General features: G+C 41.9%; 1 protein-coding gene across 2 annotated transcripts in view; it reads left to right on the forward strand.

The window, feature by feature from the left end:
• The first annotated feature begins 2,792 nt into the window (after positions 1 to 2,792).
• RNF144B (ring finger protein 144B) overlaps positions 2,793 to 13,793 on the forward strand; it is a 103,940-nt gene continuing 92,939 nt past the window's right edge. The window contains exon 1 of one of the 2 annotated variants that reach the window (XM_042464912.1): positions 2,793 to 3,098. The gene's annotated coding sequence lies outside the window, so the exon portion shown is untranslated. Of the gene's footprint in view, positions 3,099 to 8,493; positions 8,587 to 13,793 lie in introns of those variants that run through there. The other variant, XM_042464913.1, reaches the window with a different exon arrangement.

The following is a 13,793-nucleotide window of genomic DNA, read 5'->3' on the forward strand; positions in this document are numbered from 1 at the left end:
CAAAACATAAAGACATAACTCTGAACACTAAAAGGAAGATTGTCCAAACCAGTGCATTCTCCATCACCATGTACAGATGTGAAAGCTGGATAGTGGTGTGGAGGGATAGTTATCCTCCTTCTAGCCTTGTGGCACCGGGAACAAAGCATAAATATCCCTCCACACCATCTCAACACAGAACACCAGCAACATCTTGACAAAATGCAGGCCTGTGACTATCATCCCCCCCCCTTTTCCTTCTGTATGGTTTTTAACACCTTTGCCTGCTGAAGAAGCGAGTGCAGCTTCGAAAGCTTGCACTGATAATGGTGGGTAAAGTCAGAAAAAAGAGGAACCACTGACAAAATTTAATTATATAGGTTCTTAGATGCTATGCTTTAGGACAGCCTTCCCCAGCCTGAGACTTTCCAGACTACCAACCTTAGCTAGCAACTGGACTGTGCGAATTGTAGACATGTGGAATGTGCCAGGCGATGTAAAATTTTCTAAAAGAGAAAACGTGAAGAAAATGTGCTGTTTTCTGCTTTCTGGCAACAGTATCAACCAAAGTATTATATGCTGTTTTCTCTGTCAGTCCTACGGCATCTAATGTTAATAGCAGTAATTAACACGATGGCAACTTGATGTTTTCTCTCGTTTTTTAAAAAATAGGTTTTTAAAAAGTACAATTACAAAAATTGTATACCCCTTTTGATAGCTGAATCCTTTTGAATGAGAAAGACAGCAATGAAAGTCACCATATGAATTATAAATTCAACCTTAATTTTCTGAAAATAAACCTGAGGAATATATGCTGAAATACTTTGAAGAACATAAAATATCTGTGGTAACATATTCATTTTAAGTAACCCAAATACTTGATTGATTGAAATTTTATTTATATACCGCCGTTCCTATGATCACGGCGGTTTACAAAACAAAATGAAAAACAGAGTCCTCTGGGCTGCTCCTGCCCAGGCGAGCCGGCTTTATGGAGGCCGCTCTCACCGGCCCCTCCCCCTGGAGAAACGCCGCTCCGGCGGCAAGGAAGAGTCTCTCTGGGCCGCTCCTGCCCAGGTGGAAAGCAGGCGGGCGGGCAGTTAGGGAGGGAGGGGCCTCTTTCTTCAGGCCAGCCCCTGATGGTACTGGGCCAGCCTTCTCTCTCCCTCAGAGGCCGAACTGATGACTTACACATCAGTTCAATTCAAGAGATACTTCAGGAAGTGATGGAGACAAATCCACTTTAATCATTTGAGAAATATCTCAAAGAACAATATGCTTAAATATTAGCTTCTGGCAAACAGCAGAGTTGCCTGCTGGCAAACAACCACGATGGAGAATTAGCTTCAGTAGGCATAACCTCAGATTTAGACCAGTTAACAATAAAGCCAGAGAGGGCCCTGCAGGTATAAGGTATCAATTCTGGTAAAGGAGATTGTAGTCTAGAAACAACAAAAGATCACCATTTTACGACACTGCCGTACATTCATTTCATAGTTTTCCAAGTGTGTACCCAGAGGACAACTCAGTGTATTAAAATAAAATTCCCCATCCAATGTAATATATTAATTGTGTAACAATTCAGCTTCATGTTCCTCCTCCCATACAAAGGAGAGAAAAACCATATTTGGGGATAACAAGCAGGAATGCAAAGGATTAAAAGAGTCCATGATCCAATCTGCATTGCAGAATCAATGCAGTTTGACATGTCTTTAACTGTCATGGCTCCATGCTGTACCATTCTGGGATTTGTAGTTTTGCGAGATATTTTGCCATCTGCCAGAGCGCTTTGGTGCCACCACAAACTACAAATCCCAGGTTGCCATAGCATAGAGTCATGGCAGTTAAAGTGGTGTCAAATGACATTATTTCTGCAGTGCCCCTTCTTCCTCGCCCTCGCCGTCGCCACCTCCTGGGATGCTCCACTCCTCTAGCAGCTTCCGCTGCATGTTAGAAGTCTGCTGTGGAAGCTGCTGGAGCCGCGGAAGCCGCTGGAGGAGTGGAGTATCCCAGGAGGTGGCGGTGAGGGCAAGAAAGAAGGGGCCAGCTCTTTCCCTGTTTCCTTCGGCCCGACCAGCTATGGAGCCGCTTCTCCGCCGCCTTTTGTAGCAGCAATGGCAGTGAGAGCTCAGCCACAGTACCTGGCTTCCAGGCCTCCACAGAGGCCTCCTCCAAGCCGGTGCAAGACCATCTTACTTCGGCCCATAGGAGGCCAGGGACGCTGCCGGCCTGTGACTTGGGGGTTGTATTATACCCCCAGTTGCCTTATACACTGGAAAATACGGTAAATTCGCTGAACTAGCAAATTCACATGAATGCATTCTGGCTCCACTTTCTTTTCATTCGAAATTAAGAGAAATTCCTCCTGTGTGATAAACTCCATAGAGTGATCATACCAGGGGCCCTTTCTTTTAAGGGAAGGCTTCCTTAAGGTTGTCATAAACTGGAAACTACTGCCACACAGGAACAGAAGCAACAACTTCTTATTCCTTACCTCTGTAGGAAAGGCAGTAGCTGTCAGAAGCCTTAAGAGACAGACTCTTGCACTGTATTGCTGACCTGTAATGCAGAATGAATTTGCCCTTTGTAGGAGGTGGAGGAAGAGGTGGTGCCTCCAGACACAAACTGCCTGTATCAATTTCTGTGGGGGAAAATAGTTGCTGCATTTGCAAAAGCCTTCTCAGGATAGGGGAGTTCTGAAGAGTAGCAACGTTCACTCCCAGAGACATCCCAAGCTGAAGATGCATGTGTGGCAAAGGAGTCTCTGCAGCACTTTGTAGCTGCTGAATACTGTCTGGTGAGACATGGAGATTCTGAACTTTTGAAAATCTGCTGGAAAATGTGGAAGGATAAATGAGAAAAGAAAAGGAGTATGGACAAAATTAAGAGGCATAACAAAGGACAAGCTATGTTTTTGGGGGTTTTTTTGCAAGGTAATTACCTGGACCTGAAGCTGTCATTAGTGTCTTATCTGCCTTGCTGAAGAAAGCTCTATTGGTTTATGAGAGAGGAAGCAAGAAGCAAGCTGCACCTAACAAAATCACCTTCCAGACTGTTTTTGACTGTTCTCTGCCAAAGCACAGAAGAAAGGTGAGACCACTCTGTGCAGCTGTACAATGGTAAATATTATACTTTTCTTATATACTGACATGCAGATTGCGCATTTACATCTTCACTTACCAAATCTCCTCTGCTTCTAAGTTTCCTTTTGCAAACTGTCAGTTATGGCAAGGCATTGCAGTCATACTTGTGGTGAAGTGGAACTGTGTGTGTTTGTGTGTGTTTGAGTGCTGGGCATGATGCCTTCTAGTGGCTTAGTTATTCTCTTACCACAGTTTTCTTGAAGCAGCTACATTCACTCATAGAGCACTGCCAGTCTGTAAACACAGAGGAAGCTTGTGGTTCAGTTGAAGTCAGTGGAAATTTGCCATTAAGTTCAGGATACCCAGAAAGCTGCCCACGCATGCCTAATCAGGACAAGATGGGTGCCCATATGTAAGAATACATTTGTGGCCTTTTTCAAGATCAAGCTCTCTCCTTGCAAAGTGTTATCATTTCCCAATATTTGATATAGCCAAACAGGTACATTTATGATCAATTTTCAATCATGTTCACAGTGTGAAATGAATGGATTGTTTCTGTGTGGTGAGATAACACACGACACAGACAAATAGTTTGTAAAATATTAACTTCTAAATATGTACATATGTATGTTTCTTCCAAAAGCACACCATTCCATTTAGCTGTTGATTTGTAGTAAGTGTTTGGGTCACTAATACTAACATTTTTAGAATTGTGGTGACAGAAAAGTTAGGGGATGTTGTTTCATAGTGGTTATGACAATGAGCTATATGGAGACTGGGAAGTTTCCATTTAGATCCTGTATTTGCTTTTAACTTACTAGACAACCTCTATTTGAAACGTGCCCTCTGTTTGAAAAGCTATTTGGTCTAAGTTTGGATTAAAGACAGATATATGTAAGAAGAACAGAAGCATTTGGCAGCAGATGATCAGGCATACATGTGTCTTGCAATGTTCTTTGCTATCATGCTGCGTGTGCATTTTTATTTCAGTAAGAGTGTTTATTGATTTGTAAACACAGAATTAAAGTAATATAATATGGCATTTGAAAATTTGACCTTATTTGGTGTTCTATCTCCTCTTTTGACAAGGTTTAAGCAGCTATCTTGAGTTACATCAAGAGCTTGTTTGTTTCTTGAATAGCTGAGTTCAAACTATGCCTCTTAGCAACAGATTGCCTTGGTGGCTTTGTACAAATATCCAACTTTATGCTGTACCTACACCATGACCTTTCCACTTTTTTCTCTCTTTCATTTGCCTTTTTCTTTTTGGGGTGAGGGAGGTCTTGCTTCATCAGCTCTTACATGTATCTGTGATGCTTTTTGTGTATTCACAACACACACATGCAAAGTTCAGCACAAGAAGAGTTTAGTTACAGATAGTTTTAATCCAAGGACACTGGCACTGCATTCATAATGGCAACCTACCAAAGGAAGGATCTGTTCACTTGCTCTCTGGTACATCACAACATTCTCATTGTGAATCAGGTGACTCCTCGGACCAGTAGAGGTCTACCTGGTTCTGCATAATTTCTGACTCAGGCCTAGTTGTTGTCGGAACAAATCTTCTGACAGAGTTATTATCTGTTCAACTGGCTGAACATGGTAAACATCAGACCATCATCTCTAACAGAAGGTGCTTCACACACACATCTTCACATACACACTTGTGCATGTATGTGTGTATGTACCTTCAAATCACTTGTCAACTTAAAGCAACCTCATTTTAATTGGGGTTTTCTTAGGCAAGGAATCCTTAGAGGTGGTTTGCCATTGCATTCCTCTGAAACAGAGCCTTTGGGGAGCCCCAATCCAAGTACTAATCAAGGTTGACATTGCTTAGCTTCCAAGATCATACAGGATCTGGTACCTTCAGTGAACTCTTGAACAGCTCATATACTTGTGTGCTGGCTACTTATGTATGGTTTTCTCTGTCACAGGTTGTTAGCCATTGTAAATTCTTGGTTAGTTATCTCTCAAATAAGACTAAACTATCTTAGAGACCGCCTCCTCCCGTACAATCCTCCCCGCGCTCTCCGGTCCTCTGGGAGGAACTTACTGCAGCCTCTAAAATCTAGGCTTGCGGCAACCTCCCAGAGGGCGTTCTCTGCTGTCGCCCCCAAACTCTGGAACGACCTGCCAGATGAGATCCGTCAGATAACATCATTAGACAGCTTTAAAAAAGCGGTCAAGACGGATCTCTTCCGGCAGGCCTTTCCAGATTAACCATCCCGGCCCAGGTTCCCAGGTTCCCTGATTCCCTCATTCCTCCCGTGGCCCCATCTTAGAGATGGTTGAGGATCAACAGAGGGATATCAGGGTTTTTAGTTTTAATTGCTGTTTTTATCCTTGATATTGTATTTTTAATATGTTATACTATTTAATACTGTCTTAAGGGGGGGAGGGATAAAGTGTTTTTAATTGTCATATTTTATATTTTACTGTTGTTAACCGCCCGGATTGGTTTGCCAGAGGGCGGTATACAAATAAATATTATTATATTATTATTATTATTTCAGAGAATGATAAGGTGGATCAAATACAGTTGGCCCTCCGTTTTCGCAGGGCATCCATTCCTCATAGGCTTGAATGGAGCGTGCATCCTCTTCATGGAAAATTTTACTGTGGGCTGAGATAATTTAGCAGTAATTGCAAAGTACTTTCATTTTTGTAGTCTTTGGGCTCACGCAAATGGGTCTTGTGCCAGCGCAGAGTCTCAGTTAGAGTGTTCTAGAGCTGAGCAGCTTTGGTGGGAACTCCAGCCATTCCATTGTCATTGCGCATGTGCCTCAGAGCCATTTCCTTCATTTCTTTTTAGTACAATGTATTTTCATCACCATTCAGTGTCCATTAAGTGCTATCGGCTCAATCTGAGAGTGCGTAAGGGAGTGTTTGGAATTTTGTTATCTATATTCACTTGATCTTATTGCCTTACTGTAAACTAATTTGTTAATCAGCCATTTTTGTGAGCCTCAGAGACCATGAATAAAAATAAGTTGCTTACCTGCAACCGAACAGTCTTTCTCCTTTTATGGGACCAGCTTCTTGGCCTGGTAGACCCTGGAGCTGATGGGAGTAGCTTTGGCCCACTGGGAAATGCACACAGGAAATGGAAGGGACTTGAAAGATCTTCTGTATGAGCCTGCTCAAGCTCTAAGATCTACAGGGGAGACATTTTCTTCCATCCTGTCATCTTCACAGGCACAACTTGTGCAAACATGGGAGAAGGATGCTCCCATGTTTTGGAATTTAATCCTTAGGGCAGTTAGGATGGTTCCGTCTTTGTTTTCCTTTTGCCAACAGGTTAAGACCTTTATTTTCCTGCAAACCTTTGGAAACTGATCTTAACAAAAGTGACTTTTATAGTGGTATACTGTTTTTAATCTGTTTTAGAGTAAGAATTTAATTTGTTTTAATTCTGCTGTTATTTAATACTGTTTCATAGTCTGTTGCTTTGTAACCCACCTAGAGTCTGCAGTAGTGGTGTTCCTCCATCAAGGAGGGAGGGAAGTGCAAGGGAGGGAGGGCTTATGGGGGTGGAGCCAAAAGGGCATGCCCCTTCCTTCCCTTCCATGCACCATTTTACTCACAAGTAAACTAGCGCATGGGGGGAGGGTGCCCAGAGCACCCTTCCGCCCAGAGCAACCTTCCTCCCTGCTGCATGCCAGTTTTCTTTGGAGGGAGGGAACGTGCCCAGAGAACTCACCTTCTTGCCACACACCAATTTACTTTGGTATAAACTGGGGCAGAGGAAGGAGGGGGATGCGCTTGGCTGGGTGTCACCCATCCTCTGGGGTGTCACCCGATGCGGTCCACAGCATGGGAGGAAGGGTGTATATAAATAAAGGGATGGATGGATAGTCTTACCCAAAATGCAAGGGTCCCAAGACAGCACCAATACTTAATATTCAAATAGGGGAATTTTATTAGCCAAAATGATAGCAGCTGAAAGGGCTTGGGCAATTAAAGTGGGGATCAAGCCTGTGTATAACATTTCCCAAGAAACAGGACTACTGAGTGCAGGTATTTTTATTTATGCAGTTGATATCAGATAGCAACGTAAAGGAATTTGCAGAGGGTAATACCATACCAGTTCAAGATGTGTACCTCCAATTGAGGAATGCAGTGAAATGGAAAATGACTCAGCAGCTGCCTTGGCACTATGATGTGGCCAGCTCATGCTGAGGAGACAGGTGAGATATGGATTGAGTGTCTGTCTGAATCTCAAGCGAGACCATATTGGGATATTTATAGGGCAAAACATATCCTGGGCAGATTTTGGAATTAAAATGAAGTTTCCAGGAGAGAAGAATGAGAAGGGAACTTGTAAATGACTTGACAGTTGGTGCAAATGTCTCTGGACAGTGGAGTACCTCCAGAAAGAAGTATACTTGAACTTTTGTTCTTTTGCAAACATCAGGTTTATCATGCACTATCACTCTTATCAATGAAGGGATTATGCAGATTCAGATCTTGATTGATCTATCCTGGTCATGTGCTCTTGAGCTTCCCCCATGTTGGATCTACTTATATGGTCACAGATGTTCTTATATTGAATGGCTGGTTTCCTGCATTAGGGGTGCCTTCTTGGCTACATGCCTGAAAACATCCCTTTTGATATCAACTTGATATTGAAAAAAGAAGAAGGGTGCAGAGGGCCAGACCATGAGGTAATAAAGGGATGGAGTTCCTGCCAGAGTTATCCAGCTCTAAAACAGTCAGTTCACAGCTCTGCTAGGCACAGGGCCCATCTGTGTGAGATCACAGGAAGAAGCAGAGTTACAAGTAAGCAACCTGTACTTAGTATTGAAAGAAAGGAGAATACACAATGCTGGAACCTCTGCAATGGCTAGAGGTTATGTGTCTTCCTCTCAAAGTGCCTTTAAAAGTAATTAGGAAGCCTTCGTTACACCAAAACAAACAAATGAAGAGCACCATTCCAAGTCATTGTGTTCCTTTTTGAAATGAGACTTTATTACACCTGTGTTACAAAAATGTCATGCAGTCATGAGAATAAATTTAACAGGCTTGCCACAAAATAACGCACTGGAAAATTCTGAATCACCACCATTTCATTTGGCTTGAGAGGAGCTACCTTAAAGAAACCACATAATATTTTCCTGTTGGAATCCCTGACAGTGCTGAAGCTTGATGTTCTGCTGGTAGTAAGCAAACAGATTGAATATTTTGGCACGACTGTAGCCTCTGATTAAAAAAAACCTCAATTTCATCAATGTCATTTCAGTTTCAAAGGCAAGTTGCCTGTGCTGACTTGGCTCTTTCTGTGCAGATCATGTGCCAAAAGGGGTTGGTCTTTCCCTTCAATAAGTGGAGCCTTGTAGTATTTTGGTTTGCTTTGGTTTATTTGCTATGCTTTCCCTGTGTTTACAGCAGCAGTGGGCAAAATATGCTGTTCAAGATTTTGTTGGACTGCAACTCCCAGCATTCCTCATCATCAGTTTTCCAATCAAGAACTGTTGGAAGTCACAGTCCAACAACAGGCCAGGTTCCCCACCCTGATTTACAGGTAGGATCAAAGAAGTCAGAGTTGTATTGTTACTGTATGTGTTTCACATCTAGCTGTCTTTTCCTCTAGTGAGCTCAAAGCAGCAGACAAGGGTTTCTTCCTCTCTCCCACTCTCCCTTTTATGCGCATACAAGCTCTGTGAAACAGTTTGGGTTGAGAGTGTCTTAAAAAATCCCAAAACTTTACTCAGTTAAAAAAGAAAAAGAAACAATGACATTAACAAACAAAACAGAAACAAAACCGTTCACAATAAAAGAGAGTATCTGACCCGCCTTAGGCAATGGCGTCACGTGGGGGGGGGGTGCGGTCTGCACTGGGTGACACCTCAGAAGAGGGGTGACACCCGATCAGGCCCTCTTCCTGCTGTGGGGTGAGAAGGGGACAGTGTGCCCTTCCCAGCTTTGCCGTGGTGGCTTTTTCTTCTTCAGGAGGAGGCCGCCACTGTGAAGGAGGAGGGCAAATGTGCCCGTTTGCCCACCAGCACTCCCTGGCACCCCCCTGGGCATCCCCCTATACTAGGGTGGGGATGCCACTTGCCCAAGATCCCCTAGTGACTAGTTAATTGGGATTTTGAACCTGGATTCATTCCAACAGTCTAACTATTAGATCATCCTGGCACTCATACAATGATAATTTGAAGCTCTTACTAGCTCCTTTGCAGTTCTCCTTGATCCATTAGTTATTTTTGCATCCATTCATCCCTCTGATAAAGGAGGATATGAACTCTTATTGTCTTTCTTTTTTGGCAGGTTTCTTAACCATCTTCTTGTTAACATTTTGCAGTGGGTTATCAGGCACACCTCTGGAAACAAGAATTTTCAAGATCTTAAAGCCCATGCTTTCCCACCAGATTTTGGAGGACTTCACTCAAATTTTCTCTTACAAAATATGTAAGATCTTACTCAGTTTGGAGGCTGTCTGTTAATTCACAGGATGTATATATAAACTGTTTCTGGATCTTGGCCAAAAAAGCAAAAGTGAGATGCATATCAGTCATGTATCATCTTTTATTGAAGACTGAATGAGATAGCTTCAATGATTTGGATGCACATACTGCTTCCAATTTTTTTTATTAGTAAATAAATTAGTAAATTCTGTTATTTAGAGCCTTATCACAGAAGAAAACTCTGGCAGATAAAGAGTAAGGAAAAATGCTTTAAATGATACCTGACTTGGTCTTCAAAACATTAAAAAAAAAGTTGACTTAGGCCCGTTACAAACGGGCAAAAAGTATGTGCTTGGCACATACTAGGGTTAGAAAGGGGCGTCCTTTACAGACGCCCCTAACCCTAGTACGCGCCGAGTGCGTACAAAATGGCGGTGCCCATTCTACATGGGCACCGCCATCTTGATGGCGTGGACACATAGCGTCTGCACGTTGCGCAGTGGAAATGACGCCGCCAGTGCGCCATTGGCACTTTGGGGCGCCATTTCTGCGGTGCAAAAAGAAGCCACTTTGGGGGGCTTCTTTTTGTTGCATGGAGGAGTCACGCGGTTTGGCTGCTGGGGCTCCTCCACACAGCAAATGACGGCGCCAGCAGACCGCCCTTTTTGGGCAGTCTGTAAAGTGCCTTACTTTTCTGGGACAAATGTTAGCTGACCATCTGTTACATAATTAATTTATAAAATAATTCAATTTATATTTTAAGGATAAGCTGCTTAGTTGGTAAGTCCCTAAAGTGTCACAGAACTGTTTTATTATATTTTACCTTGTGACTTTAGAAAGCCAAGAAAAATGTATGCATTCACTGAAAGTTCTGTTTTACATAAATTGCTTGCCATCTTTGCGAAAGGTACAGTGCTATACAAAGACACTACTGTGAATTAAGTTTTCAGATCACTTACTGTGGTTCTCATTCCAAGGCCTGGAAAAGTAAACATTAAGCACTCAAAGTAATCTCTGTCTAGAATACCCTAATACACAAAATCTTGTAGCAAATCTAAAAAGTGCATTGGTTGGCATATAGCTGCCTAGTCTATTTATTTTTGATTATTTAAGGAACAGATATTTTTTCATGCTGAGATGTTTCCCCCACTGCACATCCTCCATTAGCAATTCAATCAACTCGGTGTTATTCTAAAGAGGGAATTGGATTTTGTAAACACTTCAGTACAATGAGCAGCGATACACAACAGAGAAAGTGGCATACTAATTGTATTTTTTATGGTTCTGTTTCTCTTCTAATTGGCACTGTTTGCTATCCCTGCATCTCTTTCCAGGAAAAAGTTTCTATTTACAGTACTTCTACTGTGCTTTACTTGGCTCCCTGTGGTGTCAAGATACAGAGAGGGAAAGGGAACCTCACAATGTATGTGATTTAATTTTTTTTCACTCTATAATATTAGGAACTTTATATACATACAAGTCTCTTTTTGGTAGCTGCATCATAAAACATAAAAAAGAGCCCTGCTGTGTCAGACAAATTAGGGATGGATTTAGATATTGTTTCAGATATTGTTGTTGTGTGCCTTTAAATTCTTTCTGACTTACGGCCAGCCTAAGTAATGTGTTTTCTTGGCAGGATTTTTTCAGAGGGTTTGCCTTCTGAGGTTGCAAGAGTGTGACTTGCCCAGGGTCACCCAGTGGATTTCCATGGTTGAGGGAGGTTCAAACCTTGGTGTCCAGAGTCATAGTCCAATGCTTAAACCACTACACCACACTGGCTTCTGGATTCAGGCATACAGAGGCTCTAAACTATATCATATCTAAGAAGCTAAATAGTATTTGTCCCAGTATGTTTTATTCTGGCAGGATTTTTTTAATTTTTATTTTCAAGCTTATTTTTGAGTTTTCTTTTAATTTGAGGCCATAAGCAATTGTTTATTTACCTTGTGCATAAATCCGGTCTTGAGGCCAGAAACCTATCTGATTCCGCATTCTGCTTCCAGACTGGCATAATAACTACAGGACATGAAGAAAACAGGACGTGGTGGCATGTTGTGTTCCCCAGTAACTGATGTTCAGAAGAATTCTTGTTCCAGGACTAGACGTTGTATATACATATCCTAACTGGTATATATTGATAGTCTTATGAATCTGACTAATCCTCTTTTAAAGCTGTTGAAGTTGATGACTAGCTCTTCATCTTGCAAAAGAGAATTCCTAAATTTAACTAATTTCTCTATGAAGTTTGACCATTTTTCTGACCTGAATTTCCACCATTCACCCTTTCCAGGGTTTTAATATTTTGAGTGAGAGAAATTTTCCCTAGGCTGGACTAAGGTGGCTAAGGGCCAAAACACACTGCAGAAATAGTCCAGATTGAGACCGCTTTAACAGCCATGGCTCAATGGTATGGAATTCTGGTAACTGTAGTTTCTTATGGCACTAGAGCAAAGAGAGAAGAGTAAATGTTTCCAGAATTCCCTAACATCGCACATTTCTAGGCATTTTTTCTCAGTCCTTCAGACCCTGCTACAACCTACCAGCGGTTTCTCTTGGAGAAAATAGAATTCTATTATTATTATTATTATTATTATTATTATTAATCTCTTTGAAGATGATAGGAAAGTCACCACCATTTTTTAGGTAGAAGCCCACTTTTAGTCTAGCCAGCGCACAAGTGCAGCCTGTCATGCCAATTTTGGTGGGAAAACCATTGCAGAAGCAGTATCTCTGAGAATGGATAACTTATTCCAGTTGTTTTTTTGTGGGTTTTTTGGGCTATGTGGCCATATTCTAGAAAATTTTCTTCCTGATATTTCACCAGCATCTGTGGCTGGCATCTCTGAAGATGCCAGCCACAGATGCTGGTGAAACACCAGGAAGAAAATTTTCTAGAACATGGCCACATAGCCCAAAAAACCCACAAAAAACCATGGATGCCAGCCATGAAAGCCTTCGACTTATTCCAGTTAGCTGGGATTTCACTATGAAGATCTTTTTAATGTTTCTGCTGATGAAATGCTTGCGCAGTACCACAAAACAAAACAGGATCCTTTGCTTAACAAGATCCTTTTCTTAACAAAGGGGCAATAGAGCCCATGCCATCATCTCACCACTGTGGAAGCTTCTGCTTCTGGTACTGTTCTTGTGGAATATGATCTACACACATCCTCTGAGAGATCAGTTCTTACACCACCAAAGAAAATTAGAATGGTAATCCTCATCTCTGTACTACGTCTCTTCAAGAGAGGAAGTTGGTTGACCACCCTTGACCTAAAAGAAGCTTTTGTCTACATAGTAATCAGACCATCAATAGCTTCATTTTGCTGTAGGAAGTTACTCTTAACATTTTCTTTACTATTATTCTGGTTTTCCATAGCTGCAAGGGTATTCATAAAATGCTTGACATTAGTAGTGGCATAGTTACTGACACAAGTGAAAATCTACCCGTATACTGTATTGATTGTTCAGTTTTGAGTGTTCTGTCATGAAGAGGTCTTGAAGTAGATCTTCATTTCACTCTTTCAGTATTAGATGTCGTGGGATTGGTTGTCAATTAAAAAGAAAGAGAGTCAAATTTGCAACTATTCCTAAAATTCAGAGCGGGGTATTTGGACTTGTGTATAGGGAGAGCCATGCTCCTTTTGGACAAGCACAGAACCTTGTTGAGGGCGATCTGTGAGGTCACAGTTTACAGATGTATTTTTGCCAAATAGGTCCTGCTTTTCTTGGACCTGATGACCTCTCTAAGCACAATCACTCCTCTCACGAGGCACCACACGCGATGCCTGAAGCACTAGTTTCTACATGCTTTTTCAAACACAGCAGAATGATCTCTGCAAATGGCTGAACAGCCCTAATTCACTGCAGAAGTTGTTGATTGTTGAACAAATCCAATCAAAACCACTTGAACAGATTAATCTTCCACGACCATCACCTACAATTACGTCAGATGCTTTCCTGGCTGGCTGGAGCACGTTGCACTGCAGGTCTACTAGCAAAGAGTCAACTGTCATAAGTACACACTGTATACACTAGTTTATTGAAGTTATGAAAGCATACAAGTCCCTAGTCACAGCACGGCACCATTACAGGTGATAATAATATCAATCACAATTTCAGAGTTGCATTTATTTGCTCATCTTCCAATATGATATATGCCATTTTGTGTCAGCTGTGCCCCTTTACACTGGTCAAATAAGATAGTTTTTCTGCAAGAGGATAAATGGACACATATGCAACATTAGAAATGTCAATACCTTGAAACTAATTGCAGAGTCTTCCTGGGCATACAAGAGAAACAGCCAGGTAACTGCCACCC

Source organism: Sceloporus undulatus, chromosome 4 (assembly GCF_019175285.1).
Source record: "Sceloporus undulatus isolate JIND9_A2432 ecotype Alabama chromosome 4, SceUnd_v1.1, whole genome shotgun sequence".
NCBI lineage: Eukaryota > Metazoa > Chordata > Lepidosauria > Squamata > Phrynosomatidae > Sceloporus > Sceloporus undulatus.